The 24674-nt window shown below is 39.3% G+C and overlaps 1 pseudogene; it reads right to left on the minus strand.

Moving 5' to 3' along the window:
- The window catches only part of LOC149259289 (EIN3-binding F-box protein 1-like), a 31806-nt pseudogene extending 11494 nt beyond the window's left edge, over positions 1 to 20312 (minus strand).
- Positions 20313 to 24674: the final 4362 nt, after the last annotated feature.

Below are 24674 nucleotides of genomic sequence, written 5' to 3' on the forward strand. Positions count from 1 at the left end.
TGCATTGGCCGCTCAGAAAGGATAGAAAGTTCATCAAATGGATGTGAAAAGTGATTTTCTCAACGGGGATTTATAGGAAGAAGTGTATATGACACAACTGCTAGTATTTGAAGTTGAAGGACAAGAACATAAAGTCTGCAAATTGATCAATGCTTTATATGGATTAAAACAAGCTCCCCGAGCTTGGAATGCAAAGATGGATGAATACCTTAAGAAAGTTGGTTTTCAATGAAGTGGATCTGATGATACTTTGTAAGTGCGGCAATAGGGAAAATATCTGGTAATTCTTGTTATGTATGTAGATGATTTGATCATTACTGGAAACCATGATGATCATATTGCATAGGTGAAAAAGGAGTTACATGTAGGTTTTAAGATGACAAATTTGGGATTACTTCACTACTATCTTGGAGTTGAAGTCTTCCAACGTCCACATCATATTTTCATTTCTCAGAGTAAGTATGCAGCCGAGGTTCTTCAGTGATTTGGTATGCAGGATTGCAAGCCCGTTCTCACCCCCATTTCAAAATTTGAAGGGGGGGAAGGGTGGACAATACAACTTACATACAGTTGATTGGCAACTTGATTTATTTGAAAAATACTCGTCCTGATCTATCCTATGCAGTCAGTATTCTTTAACATTTTATGTAGGAACCACAAGATAGCCACTGGAATGCAGCCAAAAGAGTTCTTCGATATATCCAAGGAACAAAAGATTTTAGTCTTCTTTACATAAAGACTAAAAATTTTGTACTTGGTGGATATTCCGATGCCGACTTTGCTAGAAGTATTGATGATCAAGCATCAACATCAGGTTATTTAATGAACATGGGGTCAGCCACAGTATCTTGGAGTTGTAAGAAACAAGCTGCAGTGACCACTTCTTCAGCAGAAGAAGAGTACATTTCAGCATGGGAAGCAGCATGTGAAATTGTTTGGTTGCGCATAATTTTGTAGGACTTGGGCATTTCTCAGGTAGAAGCTAAATCATTATTCATCGACAGCCAGTCAGCCATCAAACTTGCGAAGAACCCAGTTTTCTCAATCAAATACAAAGCATGTAGACACCAAGTATCATCATATCAGATCTCTCATTGCCAAAGATGTCCTCAAGCCAGTTTATTGTCCTTCCGAAGATCAGATCTCCGACATTTTCACAAAACCGCTTGGCAGAATAAAATTTAATAAGTTCAGGGATGAACTTGGTATCTGTTGTAATGTATTTTTGGATCATAGGGGGGAATGTTAGATGATCCAAAAATAAAATATTATCATAGATTATAAAGTAGGAATAAAATAATTATTATTCTAGAATGTTTATTTATTTAATGGAGACATTAGAATTAGTATATTGTTGTAACAAGATATGACTCTCCAAAAGTGTCGTATCTTAGGCTCTATTTTAGGATATTTGTTAGCTAGTTGTTTTGAATAGCATTTATTGTAAATAAACACTTGTTATTTAATAAGTGATTCATAATTAGAGGTACTTAGGACATGGAGCTTATAAATAGCTCATTGCAAGAGTGTTTGGATGTTTGGGTGTAAACTCTTGCAAAATCAAATATGTAATTGTTTTTTTTCTGATTAATAAAATTACATGTCTGAGGACACTTTTTCCATTAACTTTGAGCTTTAGTTTTTATACCTGCCAATATAAAAACCATTTCCCCCTATTATATGCTCAATATATTATGTTATTTTTTCCTCAATATATGTCCCCCAATATGAACATACGTGTTATGGTATTTCTCCCCCAGTGGATCCCCCGTGTGCATGGCACACAACAACTTTCGAAAATGATCCTTCGACATCTACAGGTGAGGGCATATTCTTTATAAATCAAATACTAGAAAAATCTGATGCTTTAAATATATTCCTGGGATGGAAAGGTGCAATGGAGATAGGTTTTGATAGCAAGGATGTTGTTATATGGGAGCAATATATTTTGTAGTTACAGTGGGTTGGGTTATTAATTGGTCATGTGGATGACAAGATTAGATGGAAAGCTTCTCTTATTTAGGGTGAGATTTATGTATCAGAAATATACAAGATGATTTCTCTTTTCTAACAGGCTAATGAGACTATGTGTAATTTTCGGACTATGTGGTCCTGGAACATGCCTTTAAAAATCCAAATTTTCAATTGGATGGTATGGAGGAATAAGGTCCTTACCTAGGAGAACTTGAGAAAAGGAGGGTTCACTAGTCCTAGTAGATGTTGTCTGTGCAAAGGTGATAATGAATACATTTATAACTTATTCATACAAGGTCACTTTTCCATCTCCACATGGAATTGAGTTTTTCATTGTCTAAACATTCATGCGATTTGGTACTACCTGTCTATGGGGGAAAGCAATGATCAATGTTTGTTTCAATTTGAGGAAAAGAAGGCTCTTGATTTTTTATTTTATGGGGCACATGGAAGGGTATAAATGCAATCATTTTTTTGGGATGCACATATGCCATTGATAGAACCTGTGACATGATTCGTGTTTTATATAAGGAATATGGTAAGAAGTTATGAAGTAAAAAGCCTTGGAGAAACATGATGATCCCATATATTTCTCAATATCCAAATAAATATTTTGACTGGGTGACACAATAGAGTTGTTGTGGTTGTGATGCTCATATTTAAGTCTCGATGACAACAAGGTATACATTTTTTGGGGGTTGTGGTGAAGGAACAAATTTGAGGTCCGAGGTGGTACTACTCTAGGGATTGCTATATTTTACAAGGAGGCTTGATTTAGGATCTATTAGCATATATGGTGACTCCAGGGCGGTCATTAATTGGATTATGGGCAAGTCATCCTTTTCTCCACCACTGCTACAAAACTGGATGAGGCGGATAGGGGTGTTGAAAGACACATTTCATAGGATCTCATTTCAACATGTGTTTCAAGAATACAACTCTATCACTAATTCCATTTCTAAAAGGGGTCTCATATATCCTCTTAGGTGCATTCACTACGAGACTTTTCGACAAGGAGAGGTTTGGAAATATGGGATCATCTCCTTGGTATGACTATGCATAGGTTTTGGGGTTTTTTCTGGTGATGGATGTGAAGTTGTTACTTTTGATTAACTCAGCTTTGCGATGAAGGTGAATATCAGACTTGATGGGGTGCAACTATATGCACAACATCTTAATTTTGTTGACATAAGGTTTTAGTTTCCAGTTATGTATATTGAAGAACATGTGTGTGAAGTGAAGGGTCTATAATATTTTGATTAATGATACATTTGTGAATGTTGATACAACTTGTGAAAGATAGATATGGACAATACTAAATATCAACCTATATAATGTGTTTTTTAAACCTGTTGATTTTCTTTCCTAGAAAAAAAATTAAACATTATATGAAATTGATGTTTTTCACTTATGCAAATAAAAAGAATAAAAACTATTTTTTAAAATTTGCAATTTAACTATATATATATATATATATATATATATATCTATATATATAGATATATATATATATATATATAGATATATATATATATATATATATATATATATATATATATATATATATATATATATATATATATATATATATATATATATATATATAACATTGTAAAATAAGATTATTTTAGAGTATGTGCGGCTGTTGAATCTATTTTTCAATAAAAATAATGATTTCAATAATTCAACATTACAATTTCAATAAAAGTCTTATAACATAATAAAAACTTTTGAAATTATAAAATATTTAGCTTTCTTCATGCTTCAATTCTAAATATATATTTCTTGACATATACAACTTTTATTCCAAAAAGTTATAAAAGGAGGCTCCTAATACAAATTGGCCAGGAATTCTCATAAAAAACATTAAAATATTTTAATTGGTAAACAAAATAGGATCACCACTAGAGACACAAGGCGTGTCTTCTGAATAATTTGAAGAAGCTAGATAATTTTTTAAATTTATACCTCCATTCCTATAGATGAATTGAACCTACACTTAGAACCAAACCTTGTTTAGATAGAGCATCTATCATCACATTACATTCCCTATACACATGAAAAAAAGAGATTTGTTGAAAATGTTGAATAATCTCCATCATTTTTTACTTAAAGTAATAAAGATTTAAAAAATTATCGTTGCTACTATAACACCCTCCAAAATTTTGGCCTACATCGACATTTTGGGGCCTACTTTGACTTTGTATGTTTTCATCGCAAGTTTTAAGAGTTATCACATGTGTTTTCTTCAAGTATCCTTGTCCTGTTTGAAAGAAAATCAAAGTGTCATCTTTTATCATGGCATGCATTGCACATCACATATGTGTGGTTTTGGTTTGTTTCAAGGGGAAACCTTGGTGTTAATGAGTCATTATTACCATGTAGACATGTATCGTACTCATCCCCAAATTTTCAAGCAATGTCGCACAAGTGTCGTCATTGTTGTCGCAAAGTATATCTTTGGTGTCGCACTTGGGGTAAGTTGTCACAATGTCATCGCATTGAGGGAAGTATGTTTTTCATGTGTTCTGAGTGATCGATGTTGCATCATAAATTACTATAAGTGTGTGATCTTACTTAAGTTTCATCATTTTTCACTTTGGTCCCATTGATCCCACACTTAGCCAATCTGGGACAATTCTTGTTTGAGCAACCTAGCCTCACTCAACCTTCCTAAATTGTGAGTTGTGTAGTCTTAGTACTCAATATTCAACTTTTATTCTTGGAACTATGCAATGCGCAATACCTGCCTTTCATAGTTTTGAAATGTGCAGTCGTAGTGCTCAGCCTCAACCCTTGAGCTCTAAAACCTTACAACCCATACCTCCAGTCATCCTCTTTTGCACACTGCACATTCTTAAGCATCAAGCCTCAGCCTTAACCTTCAAAATTATGCAACTACACAATCCCTTTTCCTCTGTCCCTTCGAAACCATGTAGTGGTGTAACAGCCTTGGTAAAAAATCCATGTAAAAATATATAAGACCACGGTCATGGGACACGTATTCCAAGATGAATAGTGGCCAAAACATCCTCGTGGGTGTTCATTTCGATTATTATGGCTAAGGAAATAGACAAAGGAAAATGGAAAAGGCTTTGGAAAGGCATGAGGCATTTATTGGAATTTTATTTATGAAAACAAAGAAAAATAGGAGAAAAGGAAGGTGAAAGGTCACAGGTTATGCAACATGATCCTCCACTGCATGCAATCTCTGATCTGATGGTAACTGATGTCCTTGCTGCCATATACTCGGCCTCTTGAGCTCCCTGCCTAATCTGCATCCTCCTGTATGTACCAAGATCCATATCCCGATGTGCCTCTCAAATAACGCAGTACATGCTTGTATTCCGCAATAGTACATGATCAGGATAATCTCCATTGAATATGTGTTAAATTATTCAAAATTTCTACATGGTATCAAAGTTGTTGATCATCAGATCTACTATTCAGGAAGTGTTTACATTCTATTTCTTTAGGTAGAGTCTGTAATCGGGCCAGGTAGCCTCTGGATTCATCCTTCCTTTGGAAGGTGAGATATCCGGTGAATTCCCATACATTCAATCTCTGTATGAGAAATATTTTGTTCTCACAAATTTTAGATCGGACGCGGTTGAGTTTGAGCTGGTGGAAATCGAATTTGCAGTAGTGTTGTTGAAATGTCTTTCAATGGATTGCAAAAGTTATTCCAAAGCCAGAGCGACCTGGCGCTCAAGGATAAACTCAGAAACAATAAGTGTGAGAATAGATCTTCATCAAAGGTATCTGATGAATAGAATTGTGATTTGGCTGCCAAAGTAAAGAAAGGGAAGAGCAAGAAAGCTTCTCAGTCTGGTGCGAAAGGCAAGAAGCAGGACATGTCCAAGGTGAAGTGTTTTCACTGTCACCAGCATGGACACTATGCCACTAATTGTCCACAGAAGAAGAATAACAAGCAGGCTGCTCGATCTGCAGCAGGAGAGGCTCTAGCCTCGCAGTTTGAGCTTGATTTTTCATTGATCGCATGCTTGGTTTCAAGTGTGATGGGATCGGTGTGGTTCTTGGATAGTGGTGCGTCTTTTCACATGACGGGAGATAGAGATTTGTTTTCTGATCAGGAGGACAAAGATCTTGGAGTGCACATTGAGATGGGCGATGATGGTAGATACAATGCGACCGGTATCAGTACCATTTCCTTTGAGAGGGAGTCGAGTAAACCCTTCGTATTGAAGGAAGTCATGCATGTTCCAGGATTGAAGAAGAATCTTATCTATGTGGCAATGTTAGAAGACAAGGGGTATGATGTTGCTTTTAGCAAGGGAAAAGCTTTCCTACGCAGCAAGACAACTGGTGAGACCCGGAAGATAGGGTTTCGAGTAAGGATTTATCAGTTGCATGTAGATGGATGTGCAGAAATGGCTGGCAAGGCAGAAGGATTGGTGAGCCGGGATGATGGCGAGTTGTGGCATAGGAGATTGGGTCACCTTCACCATGGAGCCTTGAAGATACTGCAGCAGATCACTACAGGGCTTCCTAAAGGCACTCTTGCGCAATCAGATCAGTGCAAGGGGTGTATTTTGGGGAAGTTTTTGAAAGCCACCTTTCACGAGAAGGATAGTCGAGCCACGACAATCCTTGAGAGAATTCACATAGACGTGTGTGGACCTTTCTCAGTTGCTTCGACAGCAAAACACAAGTATTATGTGATTTTTGTTGATGATTTCTCTCGTAAGTGTTGGATCTTCTTCATGCAGAAGAAGAGCGAGACATATTCAAAGTTCTGTGAATTCAAAGCACTGGTCAAGAAGGAGTCGGGGAAGAAGGTGAAGGCTCTTAGGAGCGATAATGGTGGTGAATACATCTCGAACAATTTCAAGGATTTCTGAAAGGCAGAAGGGATTCGAAGAGAGGTCATAGCTCCCCATAACCCACAGCAGAACGGGGTAGCTGAGCGGAAGAACAGAACAATTGTGGGTGCTGCACAGGCAATGTTGCATGATCAGGGCCTACCCCTTCACTTGTGGGTGGAAGCATGCAATACAACAGTTTATGTGCAGAACCATTGTCCTCACAGGATACTTGGCATGAGTACACTCGAGGAGGCTTATTCTGGTAAGAAGCCTGATCTTTCTCATTTGAGGATTTTTGGTGCTAACGTTTACATGCATGTGACAAAGGATGCCAGGAAGAAGTTGGAGCCGACCATAGAGGTTGGGATATTTGTGGGGTACACTGATATGCCCCAAAACTATTGTGTGTATTCGCCAGACAGTGGTAAAACTGTTGTGCGACGGGATATAAAATATTAGGAGGAGAAAGCCATGAAGTGTTTGCTTTAGAGGGAGCTACACTTGCATGCAGATGAGGAGCTATTGGTTCCTAAGGATGAGCTTCAGGATGTGGATCAGCCATAGGACGAGGTTCATGGAGTGGAAGAGACCACTCATGCAGTGCCAACCATCAAAGGGCAAAAGCGCTTGACAGAAGCTGAGTGACTGGCTCAAGATGCAGAGAAAGTTGTAGGACCACCTACAGCCCAACGCAGGCAGAGACAGTCACCTGATCGGTACACTGGCTACATCGCTCTTATGAGCAAGTGTGTTGTGACTGAGCCATCCTCTTTCGAGGAAGCTGTGGAGGATCCCGCATGGGTAGACGCCATGGTGGAAGAGTATGATTCTATTGTCAGAAACAGTGCATGGGAGATTGTTCCTAGACCGGAAGGGAAATCAGTGGTGGGTTCAAGATGGATCTACAAAGTTAAGCAGGCAGCTAACAGGAGTGTGGAGAAGTACAAGGCAAGATTTGTTTCCCGAGGCTTTTCATAGATAGAGGGGATCGATTATGAGGAGACCTTTGCACCTGTCGCAAGGTATTCTTCCATATAGACGATTCTTGCTCTCTCAGTGCAGATGGGATGGCACATTCATCATATGGATGTGAAGACTGCGTTCCTCAACAAAGTCATTGAGAAGGAGGTGTACATTGAGTAGCCCGAAGGCTTTGAGGTCTTCAACAGCGAGTCGCATGTGTGCAGGCTCAAGATAGCGTTGTATGGGTTGAAGCAAGCACCACGTACTTGGTACACACGGATAGACAGCTATTTCACAGGACTTGGATTCTCCAAGAGCGAGGCGGATCCTAACCTATACCAGATTGTGGTGGAGAGTAAGTTGCTTATCATTGTACTGTATGTTGATGATTTGATTCTAACGGGTGATGAACTGTTGATACTTTCATGCAAGGATGATCTTGCTAAGGAGTTTGAGATGAAGGACTTGGGCCTCCTTCACTATTTCCTAGGATTGGAAATATGGCAATGCAGTGATGGAATGTTTGTTTCTCAGGGCAAGTATGCTCGGGAGATACTGGAGAAGTTCAGCATGCATGGCTGCAAGCCTGTTGATACTCCTCTTCCTGGAGGTTGGAGGAAGGAGGATGCCACTACGGGAGAATAAGTGGATGCCACTGTTTATCGATAGTTGGTGGGATCGCTGATGTATTTGGTCAATACACGACCTGATATATGCTATGCAGTTAACCATCTTTCACAAGCTATGGTTAAGCCTGCCAAGCTCTTCCGGAAGGTGGGAAAGCATGTATTGCGTTATTTGAGAGGCACATCGGGATATGGATCTTGGTATAGACAGGAGGATGCAGATTGGGCAGGGAGCTCAAGAGGCCGAGTATATGGCAGCAAGGACATGAGGTACCATCATATCAGAGATTGTGTGCAGTGGAGGATCATGTTGCTTTCATACATCCCAACGGAGGATCAGGATGCTGATATTCTGACGAAGGCTCTCACCAGGAGCAAATTCGAATACCACCGAGGCAGGATAGGGGTTGTTGATAATCCATATCTTGTAGAGAGGGAGTGTTGAGATTGCAACAAGATGATGGAGCTTAGTGAAAAGAGTCGCCTTCACTAAGTGGGCCTATAGGAAAATTATGGTGCAAGTTCTATTTTTGGACCACAACAAGGATGATCACAGCAGGAGTGACCAAAGACTATTTTTAGACTGGCTGTCAAAAATAGAAAAGTCAAATATTATTGTCTCATAATAATATTTGGACTATAAAATTGATCTTATTCTCTTGGAGCACTTCAGTTTGAGCTACAAATGTGGCACATGCAGATTTCAGAAGGAAGTATGCTTTCTTTGTGGGTCAGTTGAGTTGTTGCATGCATGACTTCAGTTAGAACTCAATCAGTTGAGTTTGGTGGAGTTGATTGTGGAGTTGATGGAGTTGTGTTCAGTTTGACTTGGTTAAACTAGTTGTAATTAGTCTAACTGCAAATAGACTAATGATGAGTTGTTAAACTAATTATTAACTCATAATGCAACTATAGAATACATCAGTTATCTCAGTTGCATGTCAGTGCATGTTCAGTTCAGCAGGGACAGGTGTTAGAGGATCAGATTTCTATCAGTTGTGACTATAGTTGTGCATGAGGATTTTCACAATAAAGGGATTGAGTATGCCAATGAGTATTGCCCAGTAATTGCCCAGTATTATAGCCTCTGCTCATGTATTTCCCAGTTTGAGTGATTCTTTGGAGGTAAATACGAGTTTGGTTAATCCATTCTCATTCATTCTTGAGCAGGTATTGAGCAGTGGAGGCAGGCAAGCAGTGGAATAGATTTGGAGATCAGATATGAGTTGTATTGTGTGTAACAGGTGGAGCTGGTACTGGATTGCTTGTGATAAGCATTGTAATTTTTAATGTTACATGTTCTCAATCATTAATATACAGATAGTGTGGGGTTTTCAGATGTAAGCTTTCCCCGGGTTACATATTGTGTTAATGTGTGCATGCTCTTGATGTTTTATTGTTATTGATGCTGCTATATTGATGATCAACGTAGAGGAGCTTATGTATTGTGTATGTATTCCGCAATAGTACATGATCAGGATAATCTCCATTGAATATGTGTTAAATTATTCAAAATTTCTACATTTTGTTGATGTGTAAGGTTTGTATGTTGTGTTTCCCTCGATTCCACTTCCTTAAGGTCACATAGGTGGTTGAATCTCATCATAGTAGCCTCTCATCACATGTTTACCCCAGTTGGATGGTTACTTGGGTAGATGTGGGAGGAGGGTGTAACAAAGTGGTATCAGAGCATGGTTCACCCCTCAGGCTAGATGGGTAGTGTGTTGGTAATACATTCATGTCAGTTGCATATGTATTCCTTATGCTTATAGTCTATGTGATTGTGGCATTTGCATGGTGTTGATCATGGTTGTAGTGACGTCGCCATGTGAATGTTGATGGTGTTGTTGTGGGATGTGTCATCATGAGTGTATGGTTATATATGAAATTACTATACATTTTGGTGTCTATATGCTATTATGCATGCATTTTTATGGATATGGTTATGTTGTATGGTAGGTCGAACATGCATTATGAGGTTGTTGTATGCAATTAGGTCATCATGATGATTTTGGTATCTCGTAATGCTAACGTGTTGGCTAAGATAGAGCAGGAGATGCAAACCATCAAAGTGAAGTTGCAGCATTGGACCTTTAGGTAAGATCATGTCGTCCTACAGGTTGTATGTTGGGAATGCAGGTATGTAGGTTAAGGATTGTTATATGGATTATGGTTATGTGTATGCCTTTCATTCTATTGATGTTATGGTTACATACATGATAGATGCTAGTTGATTAGTGTAGTTATATGCACGTGTTAGATAGTCATGAATGATGGTAACCCGTGGCTGTATGCATTTCTATTGTTGTTTTATGTTAGATAACTTGATTATTAGGTTATATGTTGATGATGAGCATGATATATAACTTGTCAATGTTATATGCTATTAACTTGATGATTAGGGTTATTACATTGATCTTGATGTTATATGTATCATACTAATTTGGATTAGTCTATGCAAATTGTTAAGGTTATGAAATTCAAGTATGAGTTAATATGTTTTTTTATTATGTCATACTAATCTAGACTAATCGTACATACGAGGTTCTTATGCATGAATGACATGATTGTTAGTCTTGGTAAAGGTTGATTTCAAATTGATAGATATGATTGTCTTGATATTTGGAACATGTGGTTGACAAGTGTAAACAATTTCCATGCTTGGTATTAGTGTGATAGGGTAAAAATTGATGTGTTTATATAAATAACAGTTGGATGAAGTGACAATACATAGTGAACCTCGATTGCAACAAGGTAAAACAGGTAAAAGAAAGGAATTGGGTAAGAATTCCTTTGGTTGTGTTTGGAAACCCTAATTCCAAACGAAAGAGTGCTTTGAATACCAGAAGTCTTCTTAACCTTGATTTCATATGACATTATGTGGGTATGTGCTATATTCATGGACATGTATTTGACATGTATAATAGCTGGTGTCTAGTTATATCTAGATCTATCAAAGAAATTGGAGTCCCTTGAGAGATGGCGAGGATGCGTTCAGTTGCAAGACAAAATGCTTAGCACAACAAGGTAAGGTAACCAGTGTATTATTATATTTATTTATGCACTAACAATTATGTGTTGTTGGCATTATGATGCAAGGGATTGCATGGCAAAGATGCTACCATGAAATCTCGAAGAAGGCTGAAGTTGAGCTTTCCCTTGGAAGCATTAGGAACCATGGGGATTGAGTCATGGCATCTGTTGAAAATCTTGTGCTTTTGGTCTTTTGGTGATTTGTTGTGTTTGATTACATTTTTGTTTGTGTCTTGTGCATGGACATGCCACTTTGTTTGTGGTGTCATATTGTTGTTGGTTTTGTCTTTATTGTTTTGAGAGCCTTGGGAATTGGTTGGGGAAGGAGGAAGTTAATGGAGCTCTGATCCAAAATGGATTTTGGATAGACTCCTAAGTCTAAGTGTTCCTCACAGAGGAATATGAAAGTCCAAAGAAGTTCCTGGGCATAGCCCCATTGCAGAGATCTTTTCATTCTAAATCTACTACAACTTGAATGGGCAAAAATGGACTTAGGATGCAGAAGTTATCACAGCAAGAAGATGCCTTTTTTCTTTGGAAAAAGAGGCAAAATCCCCTAAAAATGGCAAAAAACCCTTATAAAGGGAAATCGCATCGGAGAAGGGTCAAAGAGCAGACTTAAGTGGAAAGTGGAAGAAACCCCGATCGGCTGATCCGATGTATTGGGTCGGAGGCAGGTATGTATGCGATATCAGGACCCCGGACTCGGCGATTGCGATTATGTGATATGCCAATTGCCGATGATCGGATCAACAAATTGGTATCGACGATGCCACGAGGCAAAGGTCGGACCCCCGGGCCAATGCGAGTTACAATTGCAATTTATCGCATCGCAACGTCACATCGTAGCAATGTACAAGGAGGGATAACGTCGAACCTGATGGATTCTATAGGTGCGGTTTGATAACATTTGAAGTCCGCCATAAAGGGACTTTCCTGTGTAAAAGTACGTTTCGGTGTAAAAATTGAAATACAAAGGAAAGCGATAAAAGCTGGACCCGAAGGGGAATTAAAGGTGTGATTCATAAAAAATTTAGTTCCGTAAGCGGGATTTTGATCGCGTCGCGAGCGGTAAATGTATTGGGCTGGCTCCGCCCGGTCCCATACAATGAACGATGCGTGGCTTGGCGAAGGAGAGAGGAAAACTTCCTTTTTGAGTGGGTAACCTACCTACCATTAAGCTGCCTGAAATCACATGATGACTGTTGGATTGGAGATCACCCAGATCGACGGTGGACCTGTGAAAGCGACCCAAGATAGACTCGATGTGATTATAGGGCGGATGCGATAAATTTTGAAGTTCGATAAAAAGGATTTTAACGGGTTTTTCAATGATTTCCCATGTAATTGGGATTTTACCCAATGTGCTTATGCGATGCGATATAACGCCTAATGGTAGACCCAATAGGGTCTTTAGGGGTGATTGAATGGGATTTCACGTCTGAAATACGTGTCCAATAGTGTATTTTGTAGTCAAACTCTATGTAATGGATTTTTCTCAGTTTTCGAGTTTTTGCCTATGAAACAGCCCCGATTCCTTTTGTAACCCCTTTTGATCATCATGCCACATGCAGCAGGCATTTTTACAAGAAATGATTCATTTTGAAGCCATAGAGCTGCAGAGCTAGATGGCCAGTCTAACTAATAGGAAGAAGAGAAGCCGCAGAGTCGCAGAGGGATAATGAAATTCAGAGAAACGGCTGGGGTAGCTGAAAAGCCAGAAAAGTACCTCAAAGGAGGCATAGAGCTCAATTGAGAGCAGAGAGTTGTAAGCCGAAGCAGCGGGGCAAAGACCAGCAAAAGCTGAAGTGCAAAGCAGTTGAGACAGTTGCTTGGAGGTCAAGCGAATTGCTAAGAGCTTAGAGAAGCCAGAGCCAAAGCCAAAGAGCCAGAGCCAGAGCCAAGAGCTAGAGCGAGAGCGAGAGCGGAGAGCCAAAAAGCCGAGAGCTTCAAGAGCCAGGGATAAAATGGTGTCTAAACCCATTGTTTCTATGTAAAACAGTGGAATTGAGCCAAGAGCTTGTAAAAAGGACTTTGCCATATTCCCAAAGAGCCTAGTTGAGTTGACTAGAGCTCACGGAGACGTAGCCCAAGAGTTTAGGGTGAACTCCTAATTAAATTGTTGACTTATGTGTTTGTTTTACTGTTGCATTATTAACTCTTATATGTATTTATATATCATCTTAAGCACTTCAACATAAAACACATAAACAGTTTAAAACAGAACAACATACACCTTACTTTCAAGCACATATTTAATTCCGCATTGGTTAATCATAAAGACTTGGGAATATTTAAGCTTTGGAAGTGGAAGAGGTTCTTGTAATTTAGACAAGAAGCCTAAGTGCCCCATTTTCAAATCAGGTGGTATCAGAGCTTGAGATTGATTAACCCCACCTTCAAAGAAGGTTACATCAGAATGCTTGATTAACAGGGAAAAGATTGCTTGTTTGAAAGGTGTTTGGGAAATTAAGGATTGATTGTATGCTTGTTGCAGACTGACTATTGTGTGAGTTTGCAGAGGTGAAGGGAAAGCTATTGATAGCTCAGTCCAAGAAGGACAAGAAGGAAGAAGGGCTGAAGGCATTCTTCTTATCCCAAAGGACCTCAAGGCAATCCTTGAAGCACAAGAGGTTTGTTGCAAAAGGTTGTTGAATAAGCTCTTTGTTAATCTTGTTTGAAGTTCTTTTGTTCATTGGTATAATGACAACTTCTACAAGTGAGTCCTCAAATTCTTCTTTCTTCACAAGAGTCTTTGATGAAGACATGAAGGAATATTTGGCCACCATGATGGATATGGTGAGAGAAATGTATGAGGATGGAAGGAAGAGCAGCATACTTAGAGAGCAATTGAATTCCATGGAGGAAGAGAAGTAGATGCTTTCTGAAAAATTGCAGGAAATGGAGAGGCAAATTCATATTGTAAATATGAACCTGGAAAGGATGCATGAGTTGGAGGCACAAATCTTTGTTGCACAAGAAGCCTTGGTCAAGTATCATCTTGAAGAAGAGGTAAATCATTCCAATTTGTCTTCAAATTCCTCTAAGAATGCTTATATTGGTTCTTTTGAAAAACATACCAAAGGCATAGGTTACAAGCTAATGTCCAAGATGGGCTATGAAGGAAAAGGCTTGGGTAGACATGCACAAGGTATTGTTGAGCCAATAATGATTGAGGAAAGGCCTAATTATTTGGGTCTTGGCTATGGACAAGCTTATGGAGAGAGTTCCAAGAAGGAGTTGCATTGCAGAATGTGAAGATTGTATTTAGGAGGAATGCAATAGCTTGAAACATCATTTGTAGGATGCAGGTGTTCAGAAGCGCACACTTGAACCAGAGAGTTGGGGAGACTCTAACAACCTTGAAGAGATTGATGGTGTTCCAAAGGGAGCCACTTCTTCATTTGCTTCACCTCCTCAAGAAGGCAATAAGGTTGAAAGAGAAAGGTATAAATCTTCTAAACATATTCCTTTTGATTTTGCTAAGCATGATAAATTTCCACATAGATATGGGGAAAGAGTTGCTTGTTCCTTTTGTGGTTTGGATAACCATAATGTTTCTATATGTTGGAAGAGAATGGAAACATACAGGAAGCAGAAGAAGGAAAAGAAGCAAGAAGCCAAAGGTCCATTGGACAAGGCAAATCATGTTGTCAAGAGGATGCACATGTAGTGCACTTACTGCCATAAGCAATGACACCTTACTGCAAAATGTTGGACTCTGAATCCGACAATGCTTCCACAAAAGCTGAAGAAATTGGAAAGAGAAGATGGAAGAAATGGAAAGGAAGATTCCATGATTGATGTGTTTCAGGATGATTCACATGTTGATGCTGATGTGCAAACAAAGGTGGTACCTTTGAAAGGGATTGGTAAGAAACGGTTAGAGTTCTTATCCGGTTAAGATTGCATGTCTATTGATGCATCTATTTGCATTTCTTTGTTAATGAGGATGAAATTTGTGGGATTTTACCAAGTAGGTGAATGGAGAAGTTGAGCAAGAGACTCATTTTGTTGCTGCAACATTATATTTCATTTCAGCTTCGAAATTACAGTGTGCTTAAGCGAAAGTTGAAGGATGAATGCATGCGTGAGAATATTGTGCATGAACATAGGGATGTTGATGTTGTCCTTGTATTTGAACATGTATGTGTAATTAACTTGAAGGGTTGGTTGCTTTGACATGCATGTGATGATGGAGTGTTCATCTTTTGAAAAAGAGTCCTAATGGTCTTTTTCTACATGCTTGACTTGAAGAGTCATTTGTTTTAAAGCCATGTTTTGTGGGCTTGTTATCTAGTCCATCATTTGTGTGCAAATGTAAGACATGGAGGTGTTCACAAGATGTGAAATCTGTTTCTTCTGTTGAAGCAGGAGTTTAGGCCATCTAGTTGTTGTCTGTATCTCTGTTGTTGTTAACAATGGTTGTTGACAGCTTTTCAAACAGGTACAAATGAAAGTTTTGTGGAGCAGATGTACTTCACATTTGTTTGAACCACCTTGGATCAATGATCAAGGTAGAGGAGTTCAAACTACCTTCTATGACCATTTCAATAGAAAATCTGCAGGAATGCAAGGAGGAAGACAATTCTTCCCAGGAAGACTAGCCCATCCAGGAAGGGAAGTGGTTAGAGACTTTGTTTCAGAGGCACTATGCAAGGCAAGTGTGTGGAGGCTGAAAGAAGAGGGTGGTGTTACTCCCATTTACTGTTAAAATCAGTATATTAGTCTTTTGGAGACCAAAAGTTCTTTTAGTGGGAAGGCGTGATCCAAAATGGATTTTGGATAGACTCCTAAGTCTAAGTGTTCCTCCCAGAGGAAAATGAAAGTCCAAGGAAGTTCCTGGGCATAGCCCCATTGCAGAGATATTTTCATTATGAATCTACTGCAACTTGAATTCCAGGCAAAAATGGACTTAGGATTAATAAGTTATTGCAGAAAGAAGATGCCTTTGTTCTTTGGAAAAAGAGGAAAAATCCCCTAAAAATGGAAAAAAACCCTTATAGAGGGAAATCGCATTGGAGAAGGGTCAAAGAGCGGACTTAAGCGGAAAGTGGAAGAAACCCCGATCGGCTGATCCGATGTATCGGGTTGGAGGCAGGTATGTATGTGATATCGGGACCCCAGACTCGGCGATTACGATTATGCGATATGCCGATTGCCGATGATTGGATCGGCAAATCGGTATCGACGATGCCATGAGGCAAAGGCCGGACCCCCGGGCCAATGCGACTTGCGATTGTGATTTATCACATCGCAATGATGTACAAGGGGTGATAACACCGGACCCAATGGATTCTATAGGCGCAGTTTGATAACATTTGAAGTCTGACATAAAGGGACTTTCCTATGTAAAAGCGCGTTTCAGTGTAAAAACTGAAATATAAAGGAAAGCGATAAAAGTCGGACCGAAAGGGGAAATAAAGGCATGATTCATAAAATTTTGAGTTCCTTAAGCGAGATTTCGAGTAGGCCTCGAGCGGTAAATGGTATTGGGCTGGCTCCACCCGATCCCATACAATGAATGACATGTGGCTTGGTAGAGGAGATAGGAAAACCGCCTTTTCGGGAGTGTAACCTCCCTACCATTAAGCCACCCGAAATCGCATGATGAACGTTGGATCAGAGATCACCCAGATTGACAGTGGAGCTGTGAAAGTGACCCAAGGTGGACCTGATGTGATTATAGGGTGGATGCGATAAATTTTGAAGTCCGACAAAAGGATGTTAATGGGTTTTTCAACGATTTCCCGTGTAATTGGGATTTTACCCAATATGCCTATGCGATGTGAGATAACGCCTAATGGTGGACCCGATAGGGACTTTAGGGGCGATTGAATGGAATTTCACGTCTGAAATACGTGTTCAAATGCGTATTTTGCAGTCAAACTCTGTGTAATGGATTTTTCTCAGTTTTCGGGTTTTTGCCTATGAAACGGCCCCGATTCCTTCTGTAACCACTCCTGATTATCATGCCATGCGCAACAAGCATTTTTACAGGCAATGATGCATTTTGAGGCAACAGAGTCGCAGAGCCAAATGGCTAGTCTAACTGACAGGGAGCAAAGAAGCCGCAGAGCCACAAAGGGATAATGAAACACAGAGAAATGGTTGGGGTAGCCAAAAAGCCAGAAAAGTACCTCAAAGGAGGCATAGAGCTCAATTGAGAGTAGAGAGTTGCAAGCCGAAGTAGAGGGGAAGTGACCAGTGAAAGCTGAAGCGCAGAGAAACTAAGATAGTCACTTGGAGGTCAAACAAACTGCTGAGAACTCAGAGAAGCCAGAGCTGAAGAGCTAGAGCCAGAGCCAGAGCCAAAGCCGAAGAGCCAGAGCTAGAGCCAAGAGCCAGAGCCAAAATCCAGAGCCAAGAGCTAGAACCAGATTTGAGAGGTAGAGCCAGAGCTGAGAGCCAGAAAGCCGAGAGCTTCAAGAGCTAGGGATAAAATGGTGTCTAAACCCATTATTCCTATGTAAAACAATGGAGTTGAGCCAAGAGCTTGTAAAAAGGACTTTGACATAATCCCAGAGAGCCTCGTTGAGTTGACTAGAGCTCACAGAGACGTAGCCCAAGATTTTAGGGTGAACTCCTAATTAAATTGTTGTCTTATGTGTTTGTTTTACCGCTGCATTATTAACTGTTATATGTATTTATATCTCAGCTTAAGAACTTCAACATAAAGCACATAAACAATTTAAAACAAACCAGCATACACCTTATTTTCAAGCACATATTTAATTCCACATTGGTTAATCATAAAGACTTGGGAATATTTAAGCTTTGGAAGTGGGAGAGGTTCCTATAAGTTAGACAAGAAGCCTAAGTGCCCCATTTTCAGATCAAGCTCGGGGAGAGTTTTGTGGTACCCGACAAGTAAGGTAAGACCTAGATGAAGCTTGGTGCATGTATAAGGGCGATAAGACCTAGATGAAGCTTGGTGCATGTATAAGGGCAGTTGAAGGCAAGAGTATGAAAAAAAGTTGTAATGGTTGGGTCCATTAGTGTAAATGGATGATGTTACGATAGTTATGGGAAAGGTAATCAAGAAAGGTAAGGTGAATGGATTTGAGGCATCATATGCCTTGGCTATGTTGGGAACTGTTGTTCTCGATGTTGCACATGTGTTGCATGCATAAAGGGAGTTATCTTAACCTTGACCTTATGGTATCTAGTAATTATGTTGTGATCATGACTATGATGATGTATATATGTGTGTACATGTATGTATGTCATGTATGATAGGGTCATCATGGGTCATGATTTCTTTTATGCTAATGTCTATATGTCAATATGTATGTCATTGTCTGACAAGATCATGATTGTTTAATGCTAATATTTATATGTATATATATGTATGTATATATGTATGTTTTTTTCTGATAGGGTTTTTAGGAATCATTATTGTGAATGAATGATTGCTTACATAGGCAAATGAAATGAATAGGTTCCTAGTTCATGAGGAATAAAGTGGGAAGAGTAGTCCTGAAAAATCTATGAGGTTAGTATCATGTGGATATGAATTGATATTATGTTATTATAGTATGTTTATGTTATGGACAGGCTAGGCTGAGGGATACATCAGCAAAATGAAAGCAGTGTGGTCTGCGGCATGTTGGGACAAGCATGGATAAGACACTGAAGCAAGATTGATTGGTAGAGACAATGTGGTTTTCAATGTGTGGTGTCATTATTGTACATATGTTTTATATGTTGTATATGTTGTATATGTTGCATCTGTGATGTTGTGTGCATGCAATGTTATGTATATATAATGTGTATACATGTTGTCTATGCAATGCTATGTACAGGGTGGTACAGATAGTGTTGTACGAATCCTCAACTCTTCCCTCCTTCTAATTTGTGATTGAGATGTATTGCATCGCAACCTGGCTTTCTCTAGGGCTGATTCTTTAAATTTGGTCGCCTCCAATCTACAATTGCAATATCGCAAATCGCAACTCGATAGTTCTGGGGCTGATTTTCTTAAGCCACGACCTCTTCCTTCTGCGATCTGCGATATGTGGGACCAATGGCGGCCTACCACTTGGCGCTTCCCCATTCACTGAGAGGTTTGCCATGTCACTTCCTCCTGCCACCTGTCCATGTCAAACTTGATCTTTTACTTGATCATTCACCCCATTGGAATAAGGATGACAAGCACTTCAATCCGATACTAAGTTTACCCAGATTCTGTCACTTTGATTTTTTAGCCTTCTTACCATGCCATTGGTACTTATGTCGAGATCCACCTAGATCAATCCTCCCCATTAAATATATTTTGGACCCAAAATCCCTTTCAGTCAATTGGCGAGTGAGGAAATTTCTCCCTCACTTTTTCTTTCTCCATCCACTAACATTTACTCGTATGCATTCCTTTGAAGCCAACATGAAAGTACTCCACATCTCCCTATCATGAAGTTTTGGTTTTCCTGTCGAGTATGATATCTTCGAGCAACTTATCTAGATACTCTGGTGCAAAATCGTCCATTGTAGGAATCTATGCAACCTCTTCGGTATCCATAATCAATGGAGGCTCATAAAGCTTTAGGTTTTCAACATTCACTACTGAGTACATTTGGATATAAGCAGGAAAGTCAAGATGAAAATCATTGTCTCCAATCTTTGCCAATATGGTGAAGGGACCATATCAAATGGGTCTCAATTTCTTCCCTTCTCCCTTCATTCTATCCTTACTGATGTGGAGCCATACCTTGTCCCCAACTTGAAACTAATGGTCAACTCGGTTATTATCATGTCAAGCTTTGCACCGAGCCTGACTCTTCTCCAAATGCCCCTATACTGCCTATTGAATCACCTGTATGCGCTGAATAAACTTACGTGCTTTGTCCCTATCATCTTGTCCATTGCCATCTTCATCTTTCCCAAAGACCATGTTTAAGGGATCCCTTGGTAGATAACCAAAACATGTCTCGAACGGCAAGCTCTGTGTGGATGAATGTGTTGCTCAATTGTATGCATGTTGCACATAAGGAAGCTTCATCCCACAACTTGGGATGTTTTCCACAATAGCCTCGTAACAAGTGTACCATGATGTGGTTGACGACCTCTATCTACCCATCGGTCTGTGGATGAAATTCCGTACTTATTTTCAGCTTAGTGTCCATCATTCTCCACAAGCTGGTCCAGAAGTCTCCATTAAAGCAGAGTCTCGATTTGGCACAATAGATGTGGGCAACCTAAAATGTACCCAGACATGCTGAAAGAAAAGATAAGTAGTCTACTTAGAAGTGACCTACTTTTTACGAGACATTAACATACACATTTTGTTAAAATGATCCATGATGACATACAAATAGTCGTGACCTTTCCTAGACATAGGAAAACCACCTACAAAGTCCATGGACACACTTTCCCATGGTCAACTCGATACAGGGAGTGATGTGTAGGGCCCAAGTTTTATATTAGAGGGATTTGAAATAGAACACATCACACAACCCTTTACAAAGCGCGTCACAATGTTTTTCATATGAGGCCAAAAACAAAACCTTTGTAAATGACATAAAGTTTTTTCAACCCCAAAATGATTAGACACAAGAGAGTTATGAGCCTCTTGGATTACACATTGTACCCTTTCATCAATGGGTATGCACAACTTTCCAAGGTGGTACAATAGTTTTTCCCACAAATAATAATTGTCCACCTGCGATCCACGAGTTAGTTTTGCATAAATCTCTTTAAAATCATTATCGTTAGAATATTGTTCAACATAAATTTCTAGTGATAAAGAATCATTTTGCAAAACGACAGATGCAGAAATAGGAGGAAGAGAAAGCATATCTGCTACTTTGTTTTTGGCGCCCTTCTTGTATTTTATTACCAGATGAAACTGCTGGAGGGAATCCCATCCATCTGAAATGACGATCTTGTTGAAGCTTGGTCTATGGATAAAGGTACTGCAAGGGTTGATGATCCATATGGATGATGGTCTCCTTGTCGATCAGGTAGTGTTTCCACTTTTTTACACTTTGAACCAATGCGTACAACTCCCTATCTCACGTGGGATAATTCACAATAGCCTCGGAAAAAGTCTTCGAATGGTAGTATAGAGGCTTCCTTTACTGCATCAATACAACACCCATGGCATACCCACTAGCATCCATTTCAATCTCAAAAGGCTGTTGAAGGTCTAGTAAGGCTAGCACTGGTGTTGTGTTGATCTTCTCTTTCAGTGTGTCGAAGGATTTCTGTTGCTTTCCTCCCCACTGAAAGGCTGACTTCACACTTGTCAATGCGTGTAAGGGGGTTCTGATAACATATAAGTTCACAATGAACCTTCTCCAATACTGTATCGCACCCAAAAAGCTTCAGACCTTTGTAACATTTGTGGGCTCAGGCCACTTCATAATCGCATCTACTTTAGAGGGATCTATTTTCAATTTCCCATTACCGACTATGTGACCTAAATAAACCAGAGAGGTCTTCCCAAATTCACACTTTGACAACTTTACATACAATTTTCCATTTTTCATAACATCAAGCACTTTCTTCACATGACATACATGTTCATCCCATGTCATACTATAAACAAAAATATCGTCCAAATATACAAGCACAAAATTATCAAGAAAAGGCCTAAACAAATCATTCATTACCCTCATAAATGTGGTCGGAGCATTGCACAGTCCAAATGGCATCACCATCCATTCGAACAACCCCTGCTTGGTTTTGAATGCAACCTTCCAAATGTCTTGTTCTGAAACTCTAACCTAGTGATATCCTCTACGCAAATCTAGTTTTGTAAAATAGAGAACATTTTTCAACTGATCTAATAATTCATCAATGCGAGGGAGAGTGTATCGATTCTTCACCATAGTTTTGTTTACTACCCTGTAGTCTATATACATTATCCATGTGTCGTATTTCTTTGGCACCAACACAATCAGTGAGCCGCATAGAGAAGAACGTGGTCTGATGACCCCTTGATTTAGCAACTCCTGCACCTATTTCTTTATCTCCTCCATCTCGATAGAAGCCATCCTGTACATGCCAATATTCGGTAAAGGAGCATCTTGTTGTAAATGGATATCATGTTGGATTTCCCATTTTGGGGTAAATCCTCTCGATTCCTAAAACAATCCATCATAGTCAGAAACAATTTCAAATAAGTCTTTCTTATGATCAGGATCACTACCTTTGAAAGCGGCAGCCGTCTCGGCCCCTTTCACTCTCACTACCATGAGAAGGCACCCTTTACTAGAATTAACCAGTCGTTTAATCTATCATGCACTTACAAGGCTAGCACTAACTTTTGTATGATGAGATCTGGCTATATATTATACCCCTTCCTTCGTGAGGTGGTATTTATTTTCGCGCCAAAAAAAAACTGCCTTTCTGTCATATAGATACGGACTTACCAAGAAAATTGCACAGATATCCAAAGGCACAAAATCTAATTCTACCTCATCAACTAATTTGGAAGCAATAAAAAATCTGGACCTACACTGCTTGGTTACTTGTAATTTTCCTTTATCGCTTACCCAACCAAGCGGGTATGGATTCGGATGAGGCTTAGTGTCAAGGCCTAACTTTTTCACTAAGGACTCTGAGATTAAATTTTCTTGGGAACCTGAATCAAACATAGTTTCCACCTTTGTGTTTTTTATAATAGCCCTAATGTGGAATAATTCAATTCTCTTTTGCTCATTACTTTCATTCAAATAACTAGTACTTGCAATTGAATCATAATTATTACTAACAGAAAGAGTACCTCTTGCACCCACGACTCTGATCAATGTCTCACCGCCAGAATTTGATCCAAGGTCCTGCTATGCTATTGCCACTGTCTTCTGCTTTCCCTTTCCACTGAATCTCTTTGGTCTCAGCTCCGGATGTAGCTTCCAATAGTGGTCCTTGTCATGACCTTCTCTCTTGCAATGAGTGCAAGATGGCGTTGCTCCATCCTCTTTCTTGGCTGCGATGGTCTTCTTATCCTTCCCCTTGCCTTTCTTCTGGAATTTTCCATGTTGTGGTTTGAACGATGTTTTCTTGTATTGATCATATCTATCATTCTTTCCTCGGCTTTCAATATGAATGGCCTTTACACTGTCCACATCAATCGTAGTAGGGTTGAACAATAACAATGAGTGTCTTATGTAACTATGTAGTGCACCAACATACTTAGTTACAGTCTCGGGCGAATCTAATGAGATGCCCAAATTCAATGCTTGTTTCCAAAATTATTCAGTGAAGCTTTGCACATTTTTGCCTTTACCTTGCCTTAGATATTTCCATTCCATTAGTTCCTTTTGTTTATAACCCAAAGGGTAAAATTGGTCTTTCAATGTAGAAATAAATTGGACCAAGAGGAAAGAAGGTTACCTGACTTTTTGTTGCCCTTCTACAACTTGCTCTCCCACCAAACGAGAGTAGTGCCACTCAGTCAAAGAGATGCTAACTGGACCTTTGCCTCATCTTCTTTGATCTACTGAATCTGGCAGTAGACCTCTATCTGTCTTATCCAATTATTAATTTTTTTCTGCACTACACTCTCCATTGTACATGGGCAGGTCAAACTTTACATCTAGCTTGAAGAATGGTTTCTTAGATGTATGTTTGGAATCACGATTAGAGTGATGAGAACTATCACTTGAAGAAGGAGAGGTAGGATGCTCTTCTCCACCACCTTCATGATTTTCTGATCCATTTTCATCGACATCTTTCTTCTCATGCCCAAGTGCCTTCTCATACTCTGAAAACAACTTGTCCACTTTCTCTTCCATATTGTAGAATACCTTGCGGAAATTTTTTTCCTCTTCCCAACGAGCTTCTTCATTTTCCATGTTTCTTCTTCGTTTTTCATGTCATGCTTCAGGATCAAAGGACTCAAGCCTTCCTTCACCTTTTCGTAGCTTGTTCTGTGTTATCATATACTCATGCAATTTGCATCAACAAAGACAGGCTCCGATACTAAACTTGATCCAAGATCTTTTACTTATAAATGCATCAGAATTACATGAAACGTAGCTTATTAACCATGGAAATTAAAAGCACATAAAATAATGCGAAATAATAAGATAAGAATGAAACCATGACACAAATATTTGATTACAAAGTTCATCCAATTTGGACTACGTCTTCGGGCCCTGCTCACTAGTGGGGAGGTCTTCTTTCATTAAGTGGCATAAAAAAGAGATAAAGTACCACAACATTCATTTAAAATCCTTGTACCTCCAAGCTGGAAGATGGACGAAGAATGGAGAACCCGGCTTCAGAAATAGACAGCACCACTGAAATC

This window comes from Pinus tabuliformis, chromosome 6, assembly GCF_031772625.1.
Source record: "Pinus tabuliformis cultivar Carrire ecotype Pingquan chromosome 6, CPIR1, whole genome shotgun sequence".
Lineage (NCBI taxonomy): Eukaryota > Viridiplantae > Streptophyta > Pinopsida > Pinales > Pinaceae > Pinus > Pinus tabuliformis.